The sequence below is a fragment of the Podarcis melisellensis genome (assembly GCF_964234715.1).
Source record: "Podarcis melisellensis genome assembly, chromosome: 8".
Classification (NCBI taxonomy): domain Eukaryota; kingdom Metazoa; phylum Chordata; class Lepidosauria; order Squamata; family Lacertidae; genus Podarcis; species Podarcis melisellensis.
In genome coordinates, this window is record NC_138540.1 from 39,681,885 (window position 1) to 39,697,608 (window position 15,724).

At 42.9% G+C, this 15,724-nt stretch overlaps 1 long non-coding RNA gene across 1 annotated transcript; it reads right to left on the minus strand.

Annotated features, from left to right (window-relative positions):
• Nucleotides 1–13,214: 13,214 nt before the first annotated feature.
• On the minus strand, nt 13,215–15,715 carry LOC309377154. Its single transcript, XR_014171439.1, has 2 exons — nt 15,588–15,715; nt 13,215–13,381 (listed from the first exon to the last, which is right to left on the minus strand). It is a non-coding gene; the product is annotated as an uncharacterized lncRNA (long non-coding RNA).
• Nucleotides 15,716–15,724: the final 9 nt, after the last annotated feature.

Below are 15,724 nucleotides of genomic sequence, written 5' to 3' on the forward strand. Positions count from 1 at the left end.
GCTCCCTCTCTCCCCTGCCCACCTTCTTAAAACAGCCAGACAAAGGTAGATGCAAAATGTATACGAGTGGATATTTTATTTTTCTTCATGTGCTTTTCAGGATCACATCCTGTTGTACACACTCCATCAGGAAGAGACTCCAGGAGTTCTTGCACTTACCCAGGGCTCTGTTCCTTTGGAATGAAGGTCAAAAGGGACAGTGATATTGTGATAGGAATTTTGAGGTCTTAGATATATGTTAAATGTTCATAAGTGTACCAACCAAGCATGTACATAGATCAGCACAGGAAGAGCAACCTGAAACCATTTTGATTCCCAAACTGAGCAAAGGTTTTCTCTGCAAGGTCAAAGGAAAATGGAAAAGCCTCCCATTGTCTTTTCCTTCACAAATCCTGTCTTAAGGGTATGTCTGTATTTGAATAGGGTGAGCCTGTGACCTGACTCAGGGACTAAGTATTTATCATTACTAAGTATTTATCATTACAAAAGATTGGCCAGGCTCCCCAGGGTATCCAATCAAGTAAGCAGGCAATCAAATCAAGTGACTATTAAACAGGTAACCTGTCAGACGAGATAAACAAGTCACTCAGATTTCTGTTTTAGACCACCTTTTCTATGATGTAGGTATGATGTATCTGGGGGTGGTGGTCTTGAGTCACACCCCTTCTGTGATGTATGTGTGATGTTTCTGGGAGTGGTCTTGAGCTTGAGGGCAGGGAATTTAAAATGTCTATATAAGGCCTTGTGTGCCATTGTTCTGGGTTCCTCCTCCCTCCTGCGTTGTGATGAGTGAGGACCCTGTTGCAACAGATCAATAAAGATCAGGCTTACTAGCTGCTTTGCTTCTCAATATTCTCTGGTTGGCCTCTGTTATTTTATCCTACCAATAGGGAACCTACGGTACATAAGGACTCTATATGGGCTCTTGGATACCCCATAAAGGAAAAAGGGCAGATTTTGTTTACAACAGTGTCTATAGGATATATGCTTTTATTTACACATATGGGACACGGGTGGCGCTGTGGTCTAAACCACAGAGCCTAGGGCTTGCCGATCAGAAGGTCAGCGGTTCGAAACCCCACGACTGGGTGAGCTCCTGCTGTTCAGTCCCTGCTCCTGCCCACATAGCAGTTTGAAAGCACGTCAAAGTGCAAGTAGATAAATAGGTACTGCTCTGGCGGGAAGGTAAACGGCGTTTCCGTGCGCTGCTCTGGTTCACCAGAAGCGGCTTAGTCATGCTGGCCTCATGACCCGGAAGCTGTACGCTGGCTCCCTCGGCCAGTAAAGCGAGATGAGCGCCGCAACCCTAGAGTTGTCTGTGACTGGACTTAAAGGTTGGGGGGTCCCTTTACCTTTACAACCTGAGCATAGGATGGAGGGGCTCACAGCATCAACACCCCAACAGATCTTGCTTCCCTGTTAGGTTTCCAGGGAGGCCCTCAGCCACAGCTTTAGGTCTAACATAGAGAAAAACCAGCCTCTGTGTATATAGCTTCCAGTTCAGCAGGTTTCTGCTTATATATTCTAAGCTCACAGATACAGAACAGTCAAAATACTTAAAAAATTAATAAAAATGTCCAATAGCACCTTGTCATCACAATAAAACAATTACAAATCTGTAATTGTAAAAAAAAGACCCCAACACTGCAAGTATAAACAATAACAAACAAGGATGGCAGATTCTTTCCTGGATTGCACCCCCACCCCCACCTACACCTTGTGCTTGAAATAGTCCACACAGTTTCTGCTGAAATCTGGACTTCAGATATGCACCTGGCGGCATGTGGTTTCAAGACCAACCTTGGCCATGTCATCCAGAACAAAATGGCCTTTCTTAAGTTCTCCTCTCTGAAGCCCTGGGCTGATCAGGGTTTATGGCAACTGTAGCTGAAAACAGCTGGAGGACAGCAGGTTACAGAACCAACTGAATGTCCAACGGGGCATGATGAGCCTTATCCCTTATACACCCAGAAGACTGCTGCAGTCTTCAGGAGGGTTTCTCCTGTGAGTTCCAACAATCTCAGAAGGCACAGTGATTCAGATCAGGGCTTTTAGTGTGGCTGCCCCTGCTCTGTGGAATAGCATTCCTGTTGAGATATGACAGGCACCCACTCATTGCACTTTTCAGAAGCAGCTGGATAAATGAGTCTGTACCTGGAGCATCCAGTTGTTAGGGTTTGGGCCTTGTTTTAAAGATATTCGTTGTTTTTAATTTAATATTTTAAAACCTTTGAGGCGGGGGCTTTGAAGGCAATTAATAAATCAAAGTTAATTAACCGATACATTAATAAGCTCATTTGTTGGGGCTCATCGCATCACTGAACTCAATTCAGATTTGCATACTAATACTACATCTTCTTTTTTTCTGCTACTTCAATCTATGTTTAAGTAACATCACCACAAAACCCACCTGGGTAACTCCCACCTCCCATTTAAGGCTTAACTGATGGATCTGATTACTCTGCTGATTCAGCAGCTTGACAAATTGCATTCCTTCAGGCTGGGAGTCTGAACGTTCAAAAAATTACTAAATGCATTGCTCAGCAAAAGAGAGGGGTGAGGAGGGTGGAGAGAGAAGGCTTTATGGATGCCTATAAACCAGTGGCCATATTTGTTTGGTTTCATGGAAAGCGCTCTCAGAGCGAGTCATTTCACCGAAGTTCAAAGTGTACGGTTTCAAAAGGGTTTCAACGGTTGCCAAAACCTTCCTGGTTCCGAGGGTCTTGTCATGCTAAGTGGTTGTCATGGGGACAATTCTTTCGCATTATTATGCCTGGAGTCTTTCCTAAACCACATTAGAAGTGGATACTGTTACAACGGTTTCAGAATCAACAATGGAAGCTCAGAAGAGGACAAATCCTTTCCAGATGTTGTAAACTAAGAGTAGTTTACCTTTCATGCAAAAGGGAATAATTTTTGGAATGATTCTTAATGCCTGGGGGGCGGGGGTAGAATTCCCTCTAACCAACCACCTGTTATATCCTTGTAGTTAAGATCGGAAGTACACATTTTGGGATAGGTCTCCCTTTTAGCATGCTTCTAAGAAGTTTACATCTGAGCTGCGAAAGGATATATTTGAATTGGGAAATAGCCAGTGGCTTGTTCCTTCTTCACATTCTGTTTCAATATAGGACATCTTTTCAAGATGTAAATGAATTTGTATATATTCAAATTCACCAGGGATACAGAGCGATGCAAACAGTGGCTTGTTTCTGTATCATATATTTTTATCAGACATTTTGCTTGTTTTCTATATTGATCCTTTATCCCCTCTTGTTGGCACAGAAAGATTGGCCTCAGTCTTGCCCCAGTAATGCTCCTTTGAAGATTTGAATTTTAATTAAAACCTGAAAACTTGGGTTGTGGCCAATGTTAGCCTTACTTTGGTTAGGTGAAAAATTCCTGACAAAGTAAGTTGCTGAGCTGTTTTTAGGAAGAGTGATTTTTTTGCTGAAAATTCCACCCTGACACCATTTTTACACCAAGAAGCCATTTTGGGAATTTTCCTGATGTTTGGCAAGCCTAAAGACTTGGGTCCATGTAAACACTGTATACTTAAAGCCATAGCTGTCAACGTTTCCCTTTTTTAAAGGGAAATTCCCTTATTCCGAATAGGATTCCTCGCAAGAAAAGGGAAAAGTTGACAGCTATGCTTAAAGCACTATGACAATGTCAACAGTCATGACTTCAAAGAATTCTAGGAGCTGTAGTTTCTTAAGAGTTGTTGGGGACCCATATTCCCCTCATAGAGCAACAATTCCCACAGTGGCTTAACAATTAATCGTTCTGCACAGTGAACTCTGGAAATTGCAGCTTTGTGAGGGGAATAAGGGCCTCCTAACTACTCTGAGCACCCTTAACAAACCACAGCACCCAGAATTCTTTGGGGAAAGCCATGATTATTTAAATGATATCATAGTGCTTTGAATGTATGGTGTGAATGTGGCTATAGTTGGATGCAGCCCTTAATTAGTGGCTGTTAATGAGTCAGTGCATGCTATATTAATCTTTGGCTTCTTCAGTTTAATACATGTTGGGAGAAATGGCCAACTGCTATCAACAAGAGTGAATCAGCTGGCGAGAGGTTGACTAACGGTTAATAGAGGAATCTGCACTAGACAGTTAATGCTCCACAGGTGATCTTTTGTAAGATGCTCCCTTCCTCTTATCTTTTCCAACAAGGCAACCTTGAGACGAGTCATCCCTCTAATCAGGCTGTGCAAATATTACTGGGCAGGAGGAACCAAATGTTCTTGTCCAGAGTGGTGTATTTATAGACCGCAAGGGCTCAAGATTTCCCCTGTTCTATTATAGAAATTGAGGCATCTGCTCCTAGTACTGACAACAGCCTTACTCTGGTTGTAGAACTGATCAACGCTGATTAAGTTCCATGCATAGAAAGCCTCCATAAATCAACACAGGAGTTCAGAACATAATGAGAGCCCTGCTGGAGCAGTCCAAGGGTCCATCTTGTCTAGCATTCTCTTTCTCATGGTGTCACTAAATGCCTCTGGGAAGTCCACAAGCAGGACACAAGCACAATCATCCTCTCCCACAATCATCCTCTCACCCCAAAACTGGTGTTCAGAGGTCTTTGACCTTGGAAGTAATATAGAACCATCAAGACTAGTAACCATATGTTGATCTATCCTCTATGAATTTGTCCAGCCTCTCTTTAAAGCCACCTAAGCTGGTTGCCCTTGCCACATCCTATGTCAAAGAGTTTCATTGCTTACCTAGGAGCATACTTGAGCTTCAGGCAAGCAGGTAAGGCAGAGTGCCTGATTGCAAGCAGGAGGGGCTACCACACAAAAGACCCCGGTCTTAGTAGACATAAGATGGACCTTGGGAACATGTGGCACTACTAAGAGTGTATTTCTCAAGAATCAAAGGCAGGGATATGCATGGTAAGCTGTTCCCAGAGGAAACTGGGTTCCAAGTTGTTCAGAGATCTGAATCTCAACAACAAGACGTAAAACTCGACCCTTAAAGCAAATTCCCCCCCCCCAACAATTCTGGGCACTGTAGCTTGAGAAGGATTGCTGGGAATAGCAACTATGTGAGGGGTAAACTGCAAGGCCCAGAATTCTTGGGGTGGGGATGCGGTGTGTGTGTTTCAAATGTGCTTCAAAGGTATAATGTTTACGCAGCCTCTCTCTTCATAGACGCTTGTTCAGGTGATCAACCAAGGAGAGATTAAAGAAGTTCTAAACATGGAAGCCAGGGGGCAATATATAATACCATGCCCAGTTGGGGCGGAGGATTGTTGGCTTTTCTGACTTCTAAGCGCCGGCAGAAAACAATCCTATCATCCAGAGTTTTTAATAGATTATGTATTTATTACTCATTTGCCATCTTAATTTTATTGCTGTGCTGTGGGTTGGCTTTTACTGCTCTCGCTGCTTCTCTCCTGTTTCTTCTTGTCACCTCTGCTCTCAGTGCACTTTGCCTCAATCATCTTACTGATTGGATGGTTTGCATTTTTGACCTGGCCAGGACTGCATTAAGACCTTTAGAAGAGGCCCTAAGCACTGAAAAGAGTATGGCGCCCCCCATAAGTGATTCAATTTTTTTAAAAAAAAATTGAACCAGGAAATATTTTTACGTTTTGATTTTTTGAATGTTTTAAATAGTTGTTTTAAGAACATATGAAGAGCCTGCTGGATCAGGCCAATGGCCCATCTAGTCCAGCATCTTGTTCTCACAGTGGATAACCAAATGTTTGTGGGAAATCCGCAACCAGGATTCAGGCTCAAGAGCACTCTCCCTTCCTGTGGTTTCTAGTTATTCCAGCAACTATGGAGGCAGAGCATAGCCACCATGGTTTACTAGACATTGATAGCCTTATCCTCCATGAATCTGTCCAGTCCTCTTTTAAAGCCATCCAAGTGGGTGGCCATCACCGTCCCATGTGGGAGCAAGTTCCATAGTTTAGCTATGTGCTTCATGAAGACATACAGTGGTACCTTGGGTTACAGATGCTTCAGGTTACATACGCCTCAGGTTACAGACTCCGCTAACCCAGAAATAGTACCTCGGGTTAAGAACTTTGCTTCAGGATGAGAACAGAAATAGCGTGGCGGCGGCGCAGCGGCAGTGGGAGGCCCCATTAGCTAAAGTGGTGCTTCAGGTTAAGAACAGTTTCAGGTTAAGAACAAACCTCCAGAACGAATTAAATTCTTAACCTGAGGTACCACTGTACTCTCTTTTATCTTCCAAAATTCAGCTACATTGGTTGGCTATGAGATTGATGTTATGAGAGAAGAGAAAAAATTTTCTCTATACATTTTCTCCATGCCATGCATAATTGTATAAACTTCTTCCATGCCACTATCATTTCCTTAAAAATCCCTCCTCACAATTTCTTTAATCTCTAACGTATTTGTTTTGCAACCCAGGATTAGCTTGCTGTCTAGGATTCATTTCTGAGGTTTCAGAGTCCTTAACAACATCTCATCAGCAAGCCATACTACAATTGCCGGTTGGCCTCTCTCCCCACCCTCTTAAACCTACACAGTTTCAGCCAAATATTGGCCCCAGTTCTGAAAATAAATCAAGAGAATAATGTAAATGGTTAGCAGCCAATTTATGACATACTCTGAAGAAAGGACTGGCTAAGATTTATGCATTTTATGACACTGTGTCAAAAGACACACATCTCAACCAAATAGTAGCTAGCTAATTATTAAACACAAAATATCTATCAATGATCTGTGGAATGGGATGGGCAAGTACAGGGGTTTTCTCAAAGCTATGATATCCCTTCTGACAATTTGCTAAGGTCTAACATTTTCTAAGGTTGAGTCTCCATCCTAGTATTGATTTGTGTGCACACACACACACACACGTTATAATCAGTGCTCTATGTTTTCTTTGGGGCTACAGAACTCAGCCTTAGAATTAATTCAGGTTAACCAATGTATCTTAACAACATATATGAGGTAGGAGCCAAATGACTGAATGTTCCATCACTGTCACAGGCTGCAAGTAGTGCTCTGAGATCCTTCAAAAGCCAGAGAAGAAAGCCAGCAGCCAGAACTAAAGAGCAAGTCAGGATTGAAGGGGAAATCAGGGACAACAGGTCAGGAAACAAGACCAAAGGACACAGGAATACACCAGGGTTCAGGAAGACAGTGGTTTAAGCAAGGCTTAGTTGAAAGAGAAAGTCTTCTTATACTCTCCCCTGTCCAGGAGGCGCCAATGGCCAGGCTGGGTGAGCAGAGTCTTTCCAGGACCTGATGGTATTTCAGGTACACACACAGTTTCCTTGCCAATGGAAAACAAGCATCTTGGATGGAAGGTTAGCTGACAACTCTTGCCTGGACGTTCTGCAACCTGAGGGCCGCCATTGCCTCCTGAGCAATCTTCCAGGGGCAGTTTGCCAATGGTAGGTGTGGGCAAAAGTAAAAGTGGGTGCAGCAATGAATGGAAGTGTTTGTACGGTGCGCAGCATTTGAGTGTTGCAAAAGCCATGCACCTCTCCATCCTCCATCCAGGCAGGCAAGAGACATTATCAGCAAAAGCACTGATGTAGAGCAGAGGCAGTGGGGACAATAGCCTAGGAGGGGAGCCTCAAGGGCCAGATGGAGAAGCCTGGAGGGCCACATCTTGTGTCTAGACCTGAGCTTCCCCAATCCTAAATGTGCAGAGATATTGTTTTTAAGGAAGAATCGTTGTGGCACCCTCATCCAAAGCTTGTGTCATCACCTTGCTCTCCTTATTTATTTATAAGCCTTTGGGGACAGAATATTGTATGGGGTTAGGGATAAATCCTGGATTGGTTGAGAAATAGTTGCCTTCGGTGAGTCAGTCTCAGGAACAGCAAAGGAGAGCTGGTGTACCCAAGAGACATATGTTTTCTATTGATGAAATAAATCTCCACACACACGTCTTGGCTCCCAGAAACTGTTGATCCTCCACATTGCATAATATTATTTTGTGGCTGATTTAATTCTCCTGCTTTCCACCCTGACACCTACCTTACAGAGAAAGCCAGCACGGCAATTGAAATAAGGCTAAGACATCTGTTATTTCTCAGAAATGACTTTCAGCAGAACTATCTATAACCTACGAAGGGAAAAAAATATGCTAAAAAGTTCTAAGCAGTGCCACAAGTCTATGCAGCAACCCATCTAGCACATTCAGCACCAGTATTTTCACAGCCATAACTCAGAATGTTCCACTGAGTCAAATTGTTGTGATTCAGCTACAAATATTGTATCTAGTCACAAGAAGAATGGCAGATGCAACCAGGTAAACTTAGCCAAGGGGAATCATTAGGTACTTAACAGACTTCGAAGACTGGCCTATGGCACAACTTTGCATAAATTTTGCACATGTTAATTTATGCATTAAAAAAATCGCCAGTGTGGTATAGTGGTTAGAGTGCTAAACTGGGACCTGGGTTCAGATTCCCACTTGGGCATGAAGCTCTCCTTGGGCCATTGGGCCAGTCACAGCCTCTCAGCCTAACCTACCTCACAAGGCTGTTGTGGAGATTAATTGAAGAGGGGGAGAACCATGTATGCTACCTTGCGCTCCTTGGAGGAAAATCAATAAATAAACAAATATGCAGACCTTGCATACAGTTAAATGTACTGAATTATATGTATACATGGAAATTTAGGCTGACTTTCAGCACTTGCTGTCAGGCCTTATTCTGAACCATGAGTTCATGGGTTTGGGAACCTAGAGCACTGTATGTGGGTTAAGCAGGTCCCAAGGAGCTCAAAGTGACAGTCACATGGTTCTTCCCCTCCCAATTTGAAGCCATGTAGGCTGAGAGCTTCCTGGCCAAGTGGGAACTTGAACCCTGATCTTCCAGTTCATAGCCTGATACTTTAACCACTATATTCCTTCTCTCAGTTTGGCTTTCTCTGTTGGCATTGATGAAGAAATAGCACTTTCTGAGCACCTGTTTACATATGAGCTCTTACAGGGGTTGACATTCTGTCCCTTTTTGATGATGTCTCCCGTATTATGGTGAGCAAACACAAGTGTTCTGGGGAAATATATTCAGGGAAGTCCTTAGTGGAGTAGACTGAGGTCACATCCACACCATACACTTAAAGACCACGATCCTCTCCACCCCAAAATTACCTCCCATGGAATTACAATTCCCAGCATCCTTCACAAACTACAGTGCCAAGAAATCTTTGGGTGAAGCCATGATCTTTAAATGTGTATTGGTTATGCCTTCAATGTATGGTGTGGCTATGACCTGGAGCCATAGCAGACTTTCAATTTTCTTTTGGCCTGTAAATTAATGTTTGACAAATGGGGTGTAGGTTTGTAGCAAGCAGAGTGAGAGGAAGCTCATCGGCAGACGCAGCCCCCATGGAAAACTTCCGTCAACTGTGTCTGAATCAGTGTCTGTGTCTCCCTGGCTTCCACTTGTGTTTTTCACTACTGTATCTTCTGGAAATTCCTCTTAGGCAGAAGTGTTACAGAAATTGCCAAAATCAGGCCAAGAAAAGAGAGCAGGCTGCTTTCTCCAAAGCTCATGTTTTCTTTGAATTTCTTTGGACTCTTTGAAGAAGAGTTCCTCTAGCTTATTTTGTCTACACTGACTGGCAGCAGCTCAGTATTACTCTCTCTCTCTCTCAACCCTACCTACAGGTGCTGCAAATCGAACCTGGGAACTTCTACATCCAAGGCCGTTGCTCTACCATTGAGCTATAGCCCTTCCCCAAAGGCAAACTGCACTAGCTTCAATGCTGGAATTAATATTTTTTGACATTCTTTTAGTTAAAATGGTAATTGGAAGGTGTAGAAAGAAGAGGGGAGCAAACCAACAGAACAATGAAGTCACAGGAAGAAGGAATTTTCCTCAGCATTGTGTACATACACACACACATACAGGAACCATAGACTCGGCACACTCTTTTACAATCCGGATCATGACTTGAGTTTAACGACAGCTTTGCTAGCGATGGGGGAGACATAACTAACAACAGCAAGAGATTACTGGCTCTAAACAACATTCCAGGATGCAATACAATGCAGGACGTTCAAAATTATACTACTGAGACAAGGCAACTGATTACCCAGCCATCTGGTTTGGGTAAATGTGTTGCGGCTGCGGTTATAAGATTAGACTCTAATGATTTGATTTCACACCACTGATTATCACAGGCAGCACACTGTTTCTAATTATATGTCCCCCCCCCAAGACATCCATGGGTTTCTGTATTTCAGCTACTGAGTTTATCCAGAGAAGATCTATTAGATTATTGACCTTGCCAATCTTCTCTTCTCAGCCATCATCTGTAGTAAGAATGGGGAATCTGCAGCTCTCCGGGTGTTGCTGCAGTCCATCTCCCATCAGCCCCAGCCAACATGGTCAATGGGCGGGAGTAATGGGAATGGTTGCCCAGCAACATCTGGGGGCCAGAGGTTCCCCATTCCTGATGTGCAGTAAGGATGGATGAATAGGGAGTTGGGTACATTTAGCTTGGAGAAGAGAAGACTGGTCGGTGATATGATAGCCGCCTTCAAATAGCAGAAGGTCTGTCAAATGGCAGATGGAATGAGCTTGTTTTCTGCTGCTCCAAAGGGCAGGATCCAAACCAATGGATTCAAGTTACAAGACAGGAGATTCCGACTAAATGTTAAGAAGGGCTTCCTGACAGGAAAAGCTGTTCAACAGAGAAATGGATTACCTCAGAAGGCGGTGGGTTCTCTTTCATTGGTGGTTTTTAAATGGAAGTTGAATGACCAGCTGTCAAGGATTCTTTACCTATGAATCCTGCATTTCAGGGGGTTGGACAAGGTGACCTGTGGGGTCCCTTCCAACTCTACAGTTCTGAGATTCTATGAATAAGTCAATAAATTGGATTTTTTTTTTCTTCTGAGGAGGATGGGAGGGTCCTTTCCCCCATTTTCCCCCTTCAGGTTTTCATTTTTTTTAACTTCCATTTGCAATATTTCTGTGTTAGTTTATGAAGTTGTTTTTTTTTGGGTTTTTTTAAAGTCCTGGCAGAAAGAATTTCAGCATTTTAGTGGGCAAAATATGTACATTTTGTATGCAATTTCTCCCAATATACACATTTTTGCAAGTAATTTCCCCTAATATTTTTCCTTTTGTTTATTTTCATGGATACATATACACTGTCCCTCAATATATGCATGTTATTGGTTGGAAAATAGCATCATAAAATGCAAATTTCAAACTGTAGCTTGAATTTTGGCTTGTGTATTGTTTCAGGAAGCATGAATTAGTTAGGTTCACATTAAAATGCAAACAGGAGGGAATTTCTTCCCCATTCTTATTTTACAGAATATGAAGTTTTTGTGTGAAGGTGAATGAGTTCACCATTTTCTGAATGAATGAATGAATGAATGACTGGAGGGAGAAGGAAGGAAAGAGTGGTTAGGCTTATTTACAACCCTGGAATCTCCACCAGGTGACATCCACCCGAAACAGAAACTTCCAGGAATTTTCAGTTCCCCAAGTCATGGATGGTACCCACAAAATCTGTGATTTTATTTTTATAAGATATCCAGTAAGTGGAAAAAAGGTCAAAGTTCCGTAGAATGACTGCAAACAGATCACATTGGGTGGCGAACTTTCTGAAATAGTTACTGGATGCAGTATTTTCCATGTGGTTAATTTCAATGATTTTGGCTCAAGACGTAAGAGGAATGCTTAGAGGATAGGGATTGGGAAAGTATTTTTCAGCCCAGGGGTAACATCTCTTTGTGAGCAACCATCTGGGCCTGCAGACCAGCCATGGGCAAGGGCAGAGGAAAAGCTGGAGAGATCAATGGAAGTTTGTGCAACAGGGTAGATGCCATTCATGCAAAAGCTACAGGTTTTCAGTCCCACATCTCTTTGTATCCTCCATCCAGGCAGGCAAGAGGCATGGTCAGTATTCAGGCAAAACAGTATCCAGCCAGGCAAACAAGGGTATGAAGCAGAACTAATGAGGGATGTGACCTGGAGAAGGAGCGTGAGCTGGTGAGAGTCCCAGATACAAAAGGCTAGAAGGTTGTCTTCTGTCCCCAGGGTTGAAGTTCCCCATCCCTTAGAGAATATACCCATCAAAAAGCTAGGTAATAACATTGTTGTCTCTTGCCACTGAGAACAGAATAGTAAGAGGAAATTACCGACTCCCTCCAAATACAGCTAAGTCCTGTGTCAACACAGTATACTATATTAGTGTGATGCCACATCAAAAGTCCTTAGAAAGATGTGGGTTGGTGGTACTCTCAGGTTTCCCTGGGCTTTGTTGACGGTGGAAAGAAGAAGAAGAGGAGAGCTGATATAAAGTATGAAAAGGTAATGTTGGGGTAGGCATCCGTCTTTGAAGATCCTGTGTCCCTAACTCCAAAATGGGTTTGCTATTCATAGTTATAGGATGCATTTGGTACCCGTTTAGCATGCTGACACTCCAAGAAAGGAGACATAATGTCTGTCTTTAATAGGCCAGCCTCCAGCGTTCTTCATGTTTTAGAGCTAGGAATGTTTGACTTTTGCAATGTTTGTGTTTGGCATTGGCTGAAAGAAAACTCAAATGTCACTACCAGCCATCTTCAGGAAGCTGTTTCTGCTCATGGTACTGGGAAGTGGGAATGTTTTGGTTCTGCACACGCTAACTTAGTTGGCACCAACTTGGTGTCCTCCATATGTTGTTGGACTACAACTTCCATACGCCCCAGACAGCATGGCCAATGAACTTATAGGAATTGTAGCACAAGAACATATGGAGTGTCCCAGGGTGTGGAAAGCTGATCTCATAGTCAACTCTAAAAGGGCATAAAGAAAAATGGGTTAGCAGGTCTTCCATAATACTGTGCAGAATCCATGTTGGACATGCAAAGCAGGAAGTGCTAGCAAATCCAACTTCCTATGTAATGTATCAAGGGGAATCTAGGCATCTTCCTTGTCATTACATTAGTGAGTTGTCCATGTGTCTGAAAAATATGTAATGTATCAATGGGAATCTAGGCATCTTCCTTGTCATTACATTAGTGAGTTGTCTGAAAAATACCCATTTCCTGGTTGGTTGGTTGGTTGCTTTGCTGTGACATAACTCTCTAAGACCCACTATGAGAGTCACAAGCAAAATCAGAACTGTAATTAACGCCTAATTGAGCTGATGCTGGCATTTCTGGAAGCCTTGGTACATAGTCCAAGGATAAAAAAACATAAAACTCTTATCTTTCCAAGGAGTCTGTGCTGTGCTTATTCTTTGAAACAAAGAGGGAATTGATTGCACAACTTAATTATTTTATATCTTGCACATGATAACAAACGTTCTTGCTTGAAGATAGATTTTAGGGGTGGTCTTTGTTTCAGTTTTCACACCGGCTGATGGCAGACCAGACAGATCCAATCTTGTGTTTTCACAGGTCACATGTTGACGTGGTAATGTGGGGTCTGCAAGTCAGAGACAACGATCAGAGGTTGAGCCTAGTGACCTACAGCAAAAGGTTAGCCAGTCTGAGGACTGAATTGAGGTCACAAGTATGAAAAAGAGAAAACGACAGAAGATGTCGAGCTGTTCAAAGACCGGCTTTGGCTCGTCCTGTTATTTGTATTATTTGTTTTATTAAAGGATTTATTAGGTTAAACTGGGCCTCCCTACTAATGGAGTTGAATCTGAGTTCAGGAAATTTGGCAGAGAAAGCAGTTGACAATCCTTTGGCCCAAAGCCTTCCTTCTGGAAATTGCAACCCCCCACCCCATCTCTTTCTCTTGAAACATGACTGCATATCAGAGTAGGTTTGCCTAGAGTTGAAAAAACAATCCAATCATTCAATTTTCCATGGGTGTAATTTTAGTGAGGCACACACAAATTCTATGAAGGTCTTTCTTCTCGCTATCTTGGGCTGTGGGCCTCACTTTAAGTTTCTTGTTCAAACCTCCAAATCTGCCACCCACACAGTTTCAAAGTGTGCCACTGGGTTTCATCCCCCATAACTGATGCTGCTCCCGCTTCTGTTTTAGTGGTGCTATTTAATGCATTTTGTGTGCATGCGTGTTCGTATGCCAATGTACATATTTCAATTTGGTGGCCATTTTTTCCACATGCACCAGTGAAACGGAATGGTGGTGGCCAGCAGCGTGATCCAAATATGGCAGCCATTTTTAAATGTGCAAATGCATGCTCACATGAACAATGGGGACAGTAGCTTGAATCAAGTGAAATTATTTGGGTGGAACAACTTCTGCTTTTGCAGTGGAACTTCCCTTTCCTTCCCTCTACTAACCCCCTGTCCCCTGTGCCCCTCCCAGATCTGCTCCAGAGGGTTGGGGGATAACATAGAGCAAATTTTGGGGAGGCCACATGGGGGGGGGAGGGAGAGGAAGATCCGCTGCACAAACAGAAGTATTTCTGCTTGTGCAATGACTTCATTGGATGCAATCCAGAGACTCAAAGTCCCCAAATGAGCAGTCCTAACTGTGAATACTAGTACCAGATACCAGTTTATACCAAAGTATAAACAAATACTGTATTAGCTCACTGTAATGGATCAAAGCGGAGCCAACAATGGAATAACTGAAACAATTATCCTTCTCTGCACCATTGTGGTTGGTGATACTAGGGCTGCCATACATTTTTGAAAGGTGGCGCTGTGTCCTGGATCTTAGGCAAGTCAATTGAAAAACTGTGGGGTTTTTGTTTAAAAAAGCTCAACAGTTCCGTGGTGTCTTGGTTTTTACTTTTTGAAATATGGCAATCCTAGGTGATACAATAATGCATTGCATCTGATATTAAAGTCTGGGCATTTGAGGACTTTGAGTTGTTGTCCCCATCATTCTTGTGGTCTAAGTTAATGTGCTTGCATGCACATATGTACAAAGGATTGCCATCTATGTCACCCATATTTGACACCTGCCACTTCTTTTACATTTCAACTTTCCAATAGTTGTTCAGACACCAGCATTTTCAATGGCATATACACAATGGGTACGCAGTACCAGCACGTCTCTCTCTCTTGGTTAAAAAGAGTAGCACTTACTGTAACAACTTCATGATGATTACAGGCACCTATTTTTCGGGGGGGGGGGAGCACTGGATATACATTATATTTCCCAAGCAGAAATACATGGGGGGTGTTTGTTTGTTTGTTTGTTTGGTCTAAGAGCCAACAGTGGCCTTCATAGAACCTGGGTAACTTTCTCTGTGGCTTCACATGCTTCCTATGAATGTGTGGCTTTCATGTAGTTTCCTCCTCATAGCTGAAAACTTCCTTTTCTTTCACAAAATGGTGGCACTTTCCTTCCAGCATCCTTTCTGACAAATATCGATATTTAAAACGCTAGAACAAAACCTAGAACGAAAAAGGGCATGATAGCCTCCAACACTTTGTGTCCTGCAGAAAGAGTATGTTAGATCATCTGTCGTTGCCTGTGCTTTTCAAAATGTTTGCTTAAGGATTGCCATAAACCACACACTATTGAACGGAGGATGCAATTTAAGTTGATTTAGACCAGGTCTTATCTGCCACCATATAATCATGATTCAGGGCATAGACTCATAGGGCACAAGGCAGAGAGAGAGAGAGAGAGAGAGAGAGAGAGAGAGAGAGAGAGAGAGAGAGAGAGAGAGAGCATGCAATAAAGACCAGGTCATTTTTACCTTCCAACCTTCTGATAGTGGTGGGGGAGGGAACAGCAGGAAAGTTAGGTAATGATTTGTCATCCTCAAGCCTGCCGTAGTTGTCAACCCTACCGTGCTGGAGATCCTCGCTGTGATTGACAGCAGGGTCGTGGGGG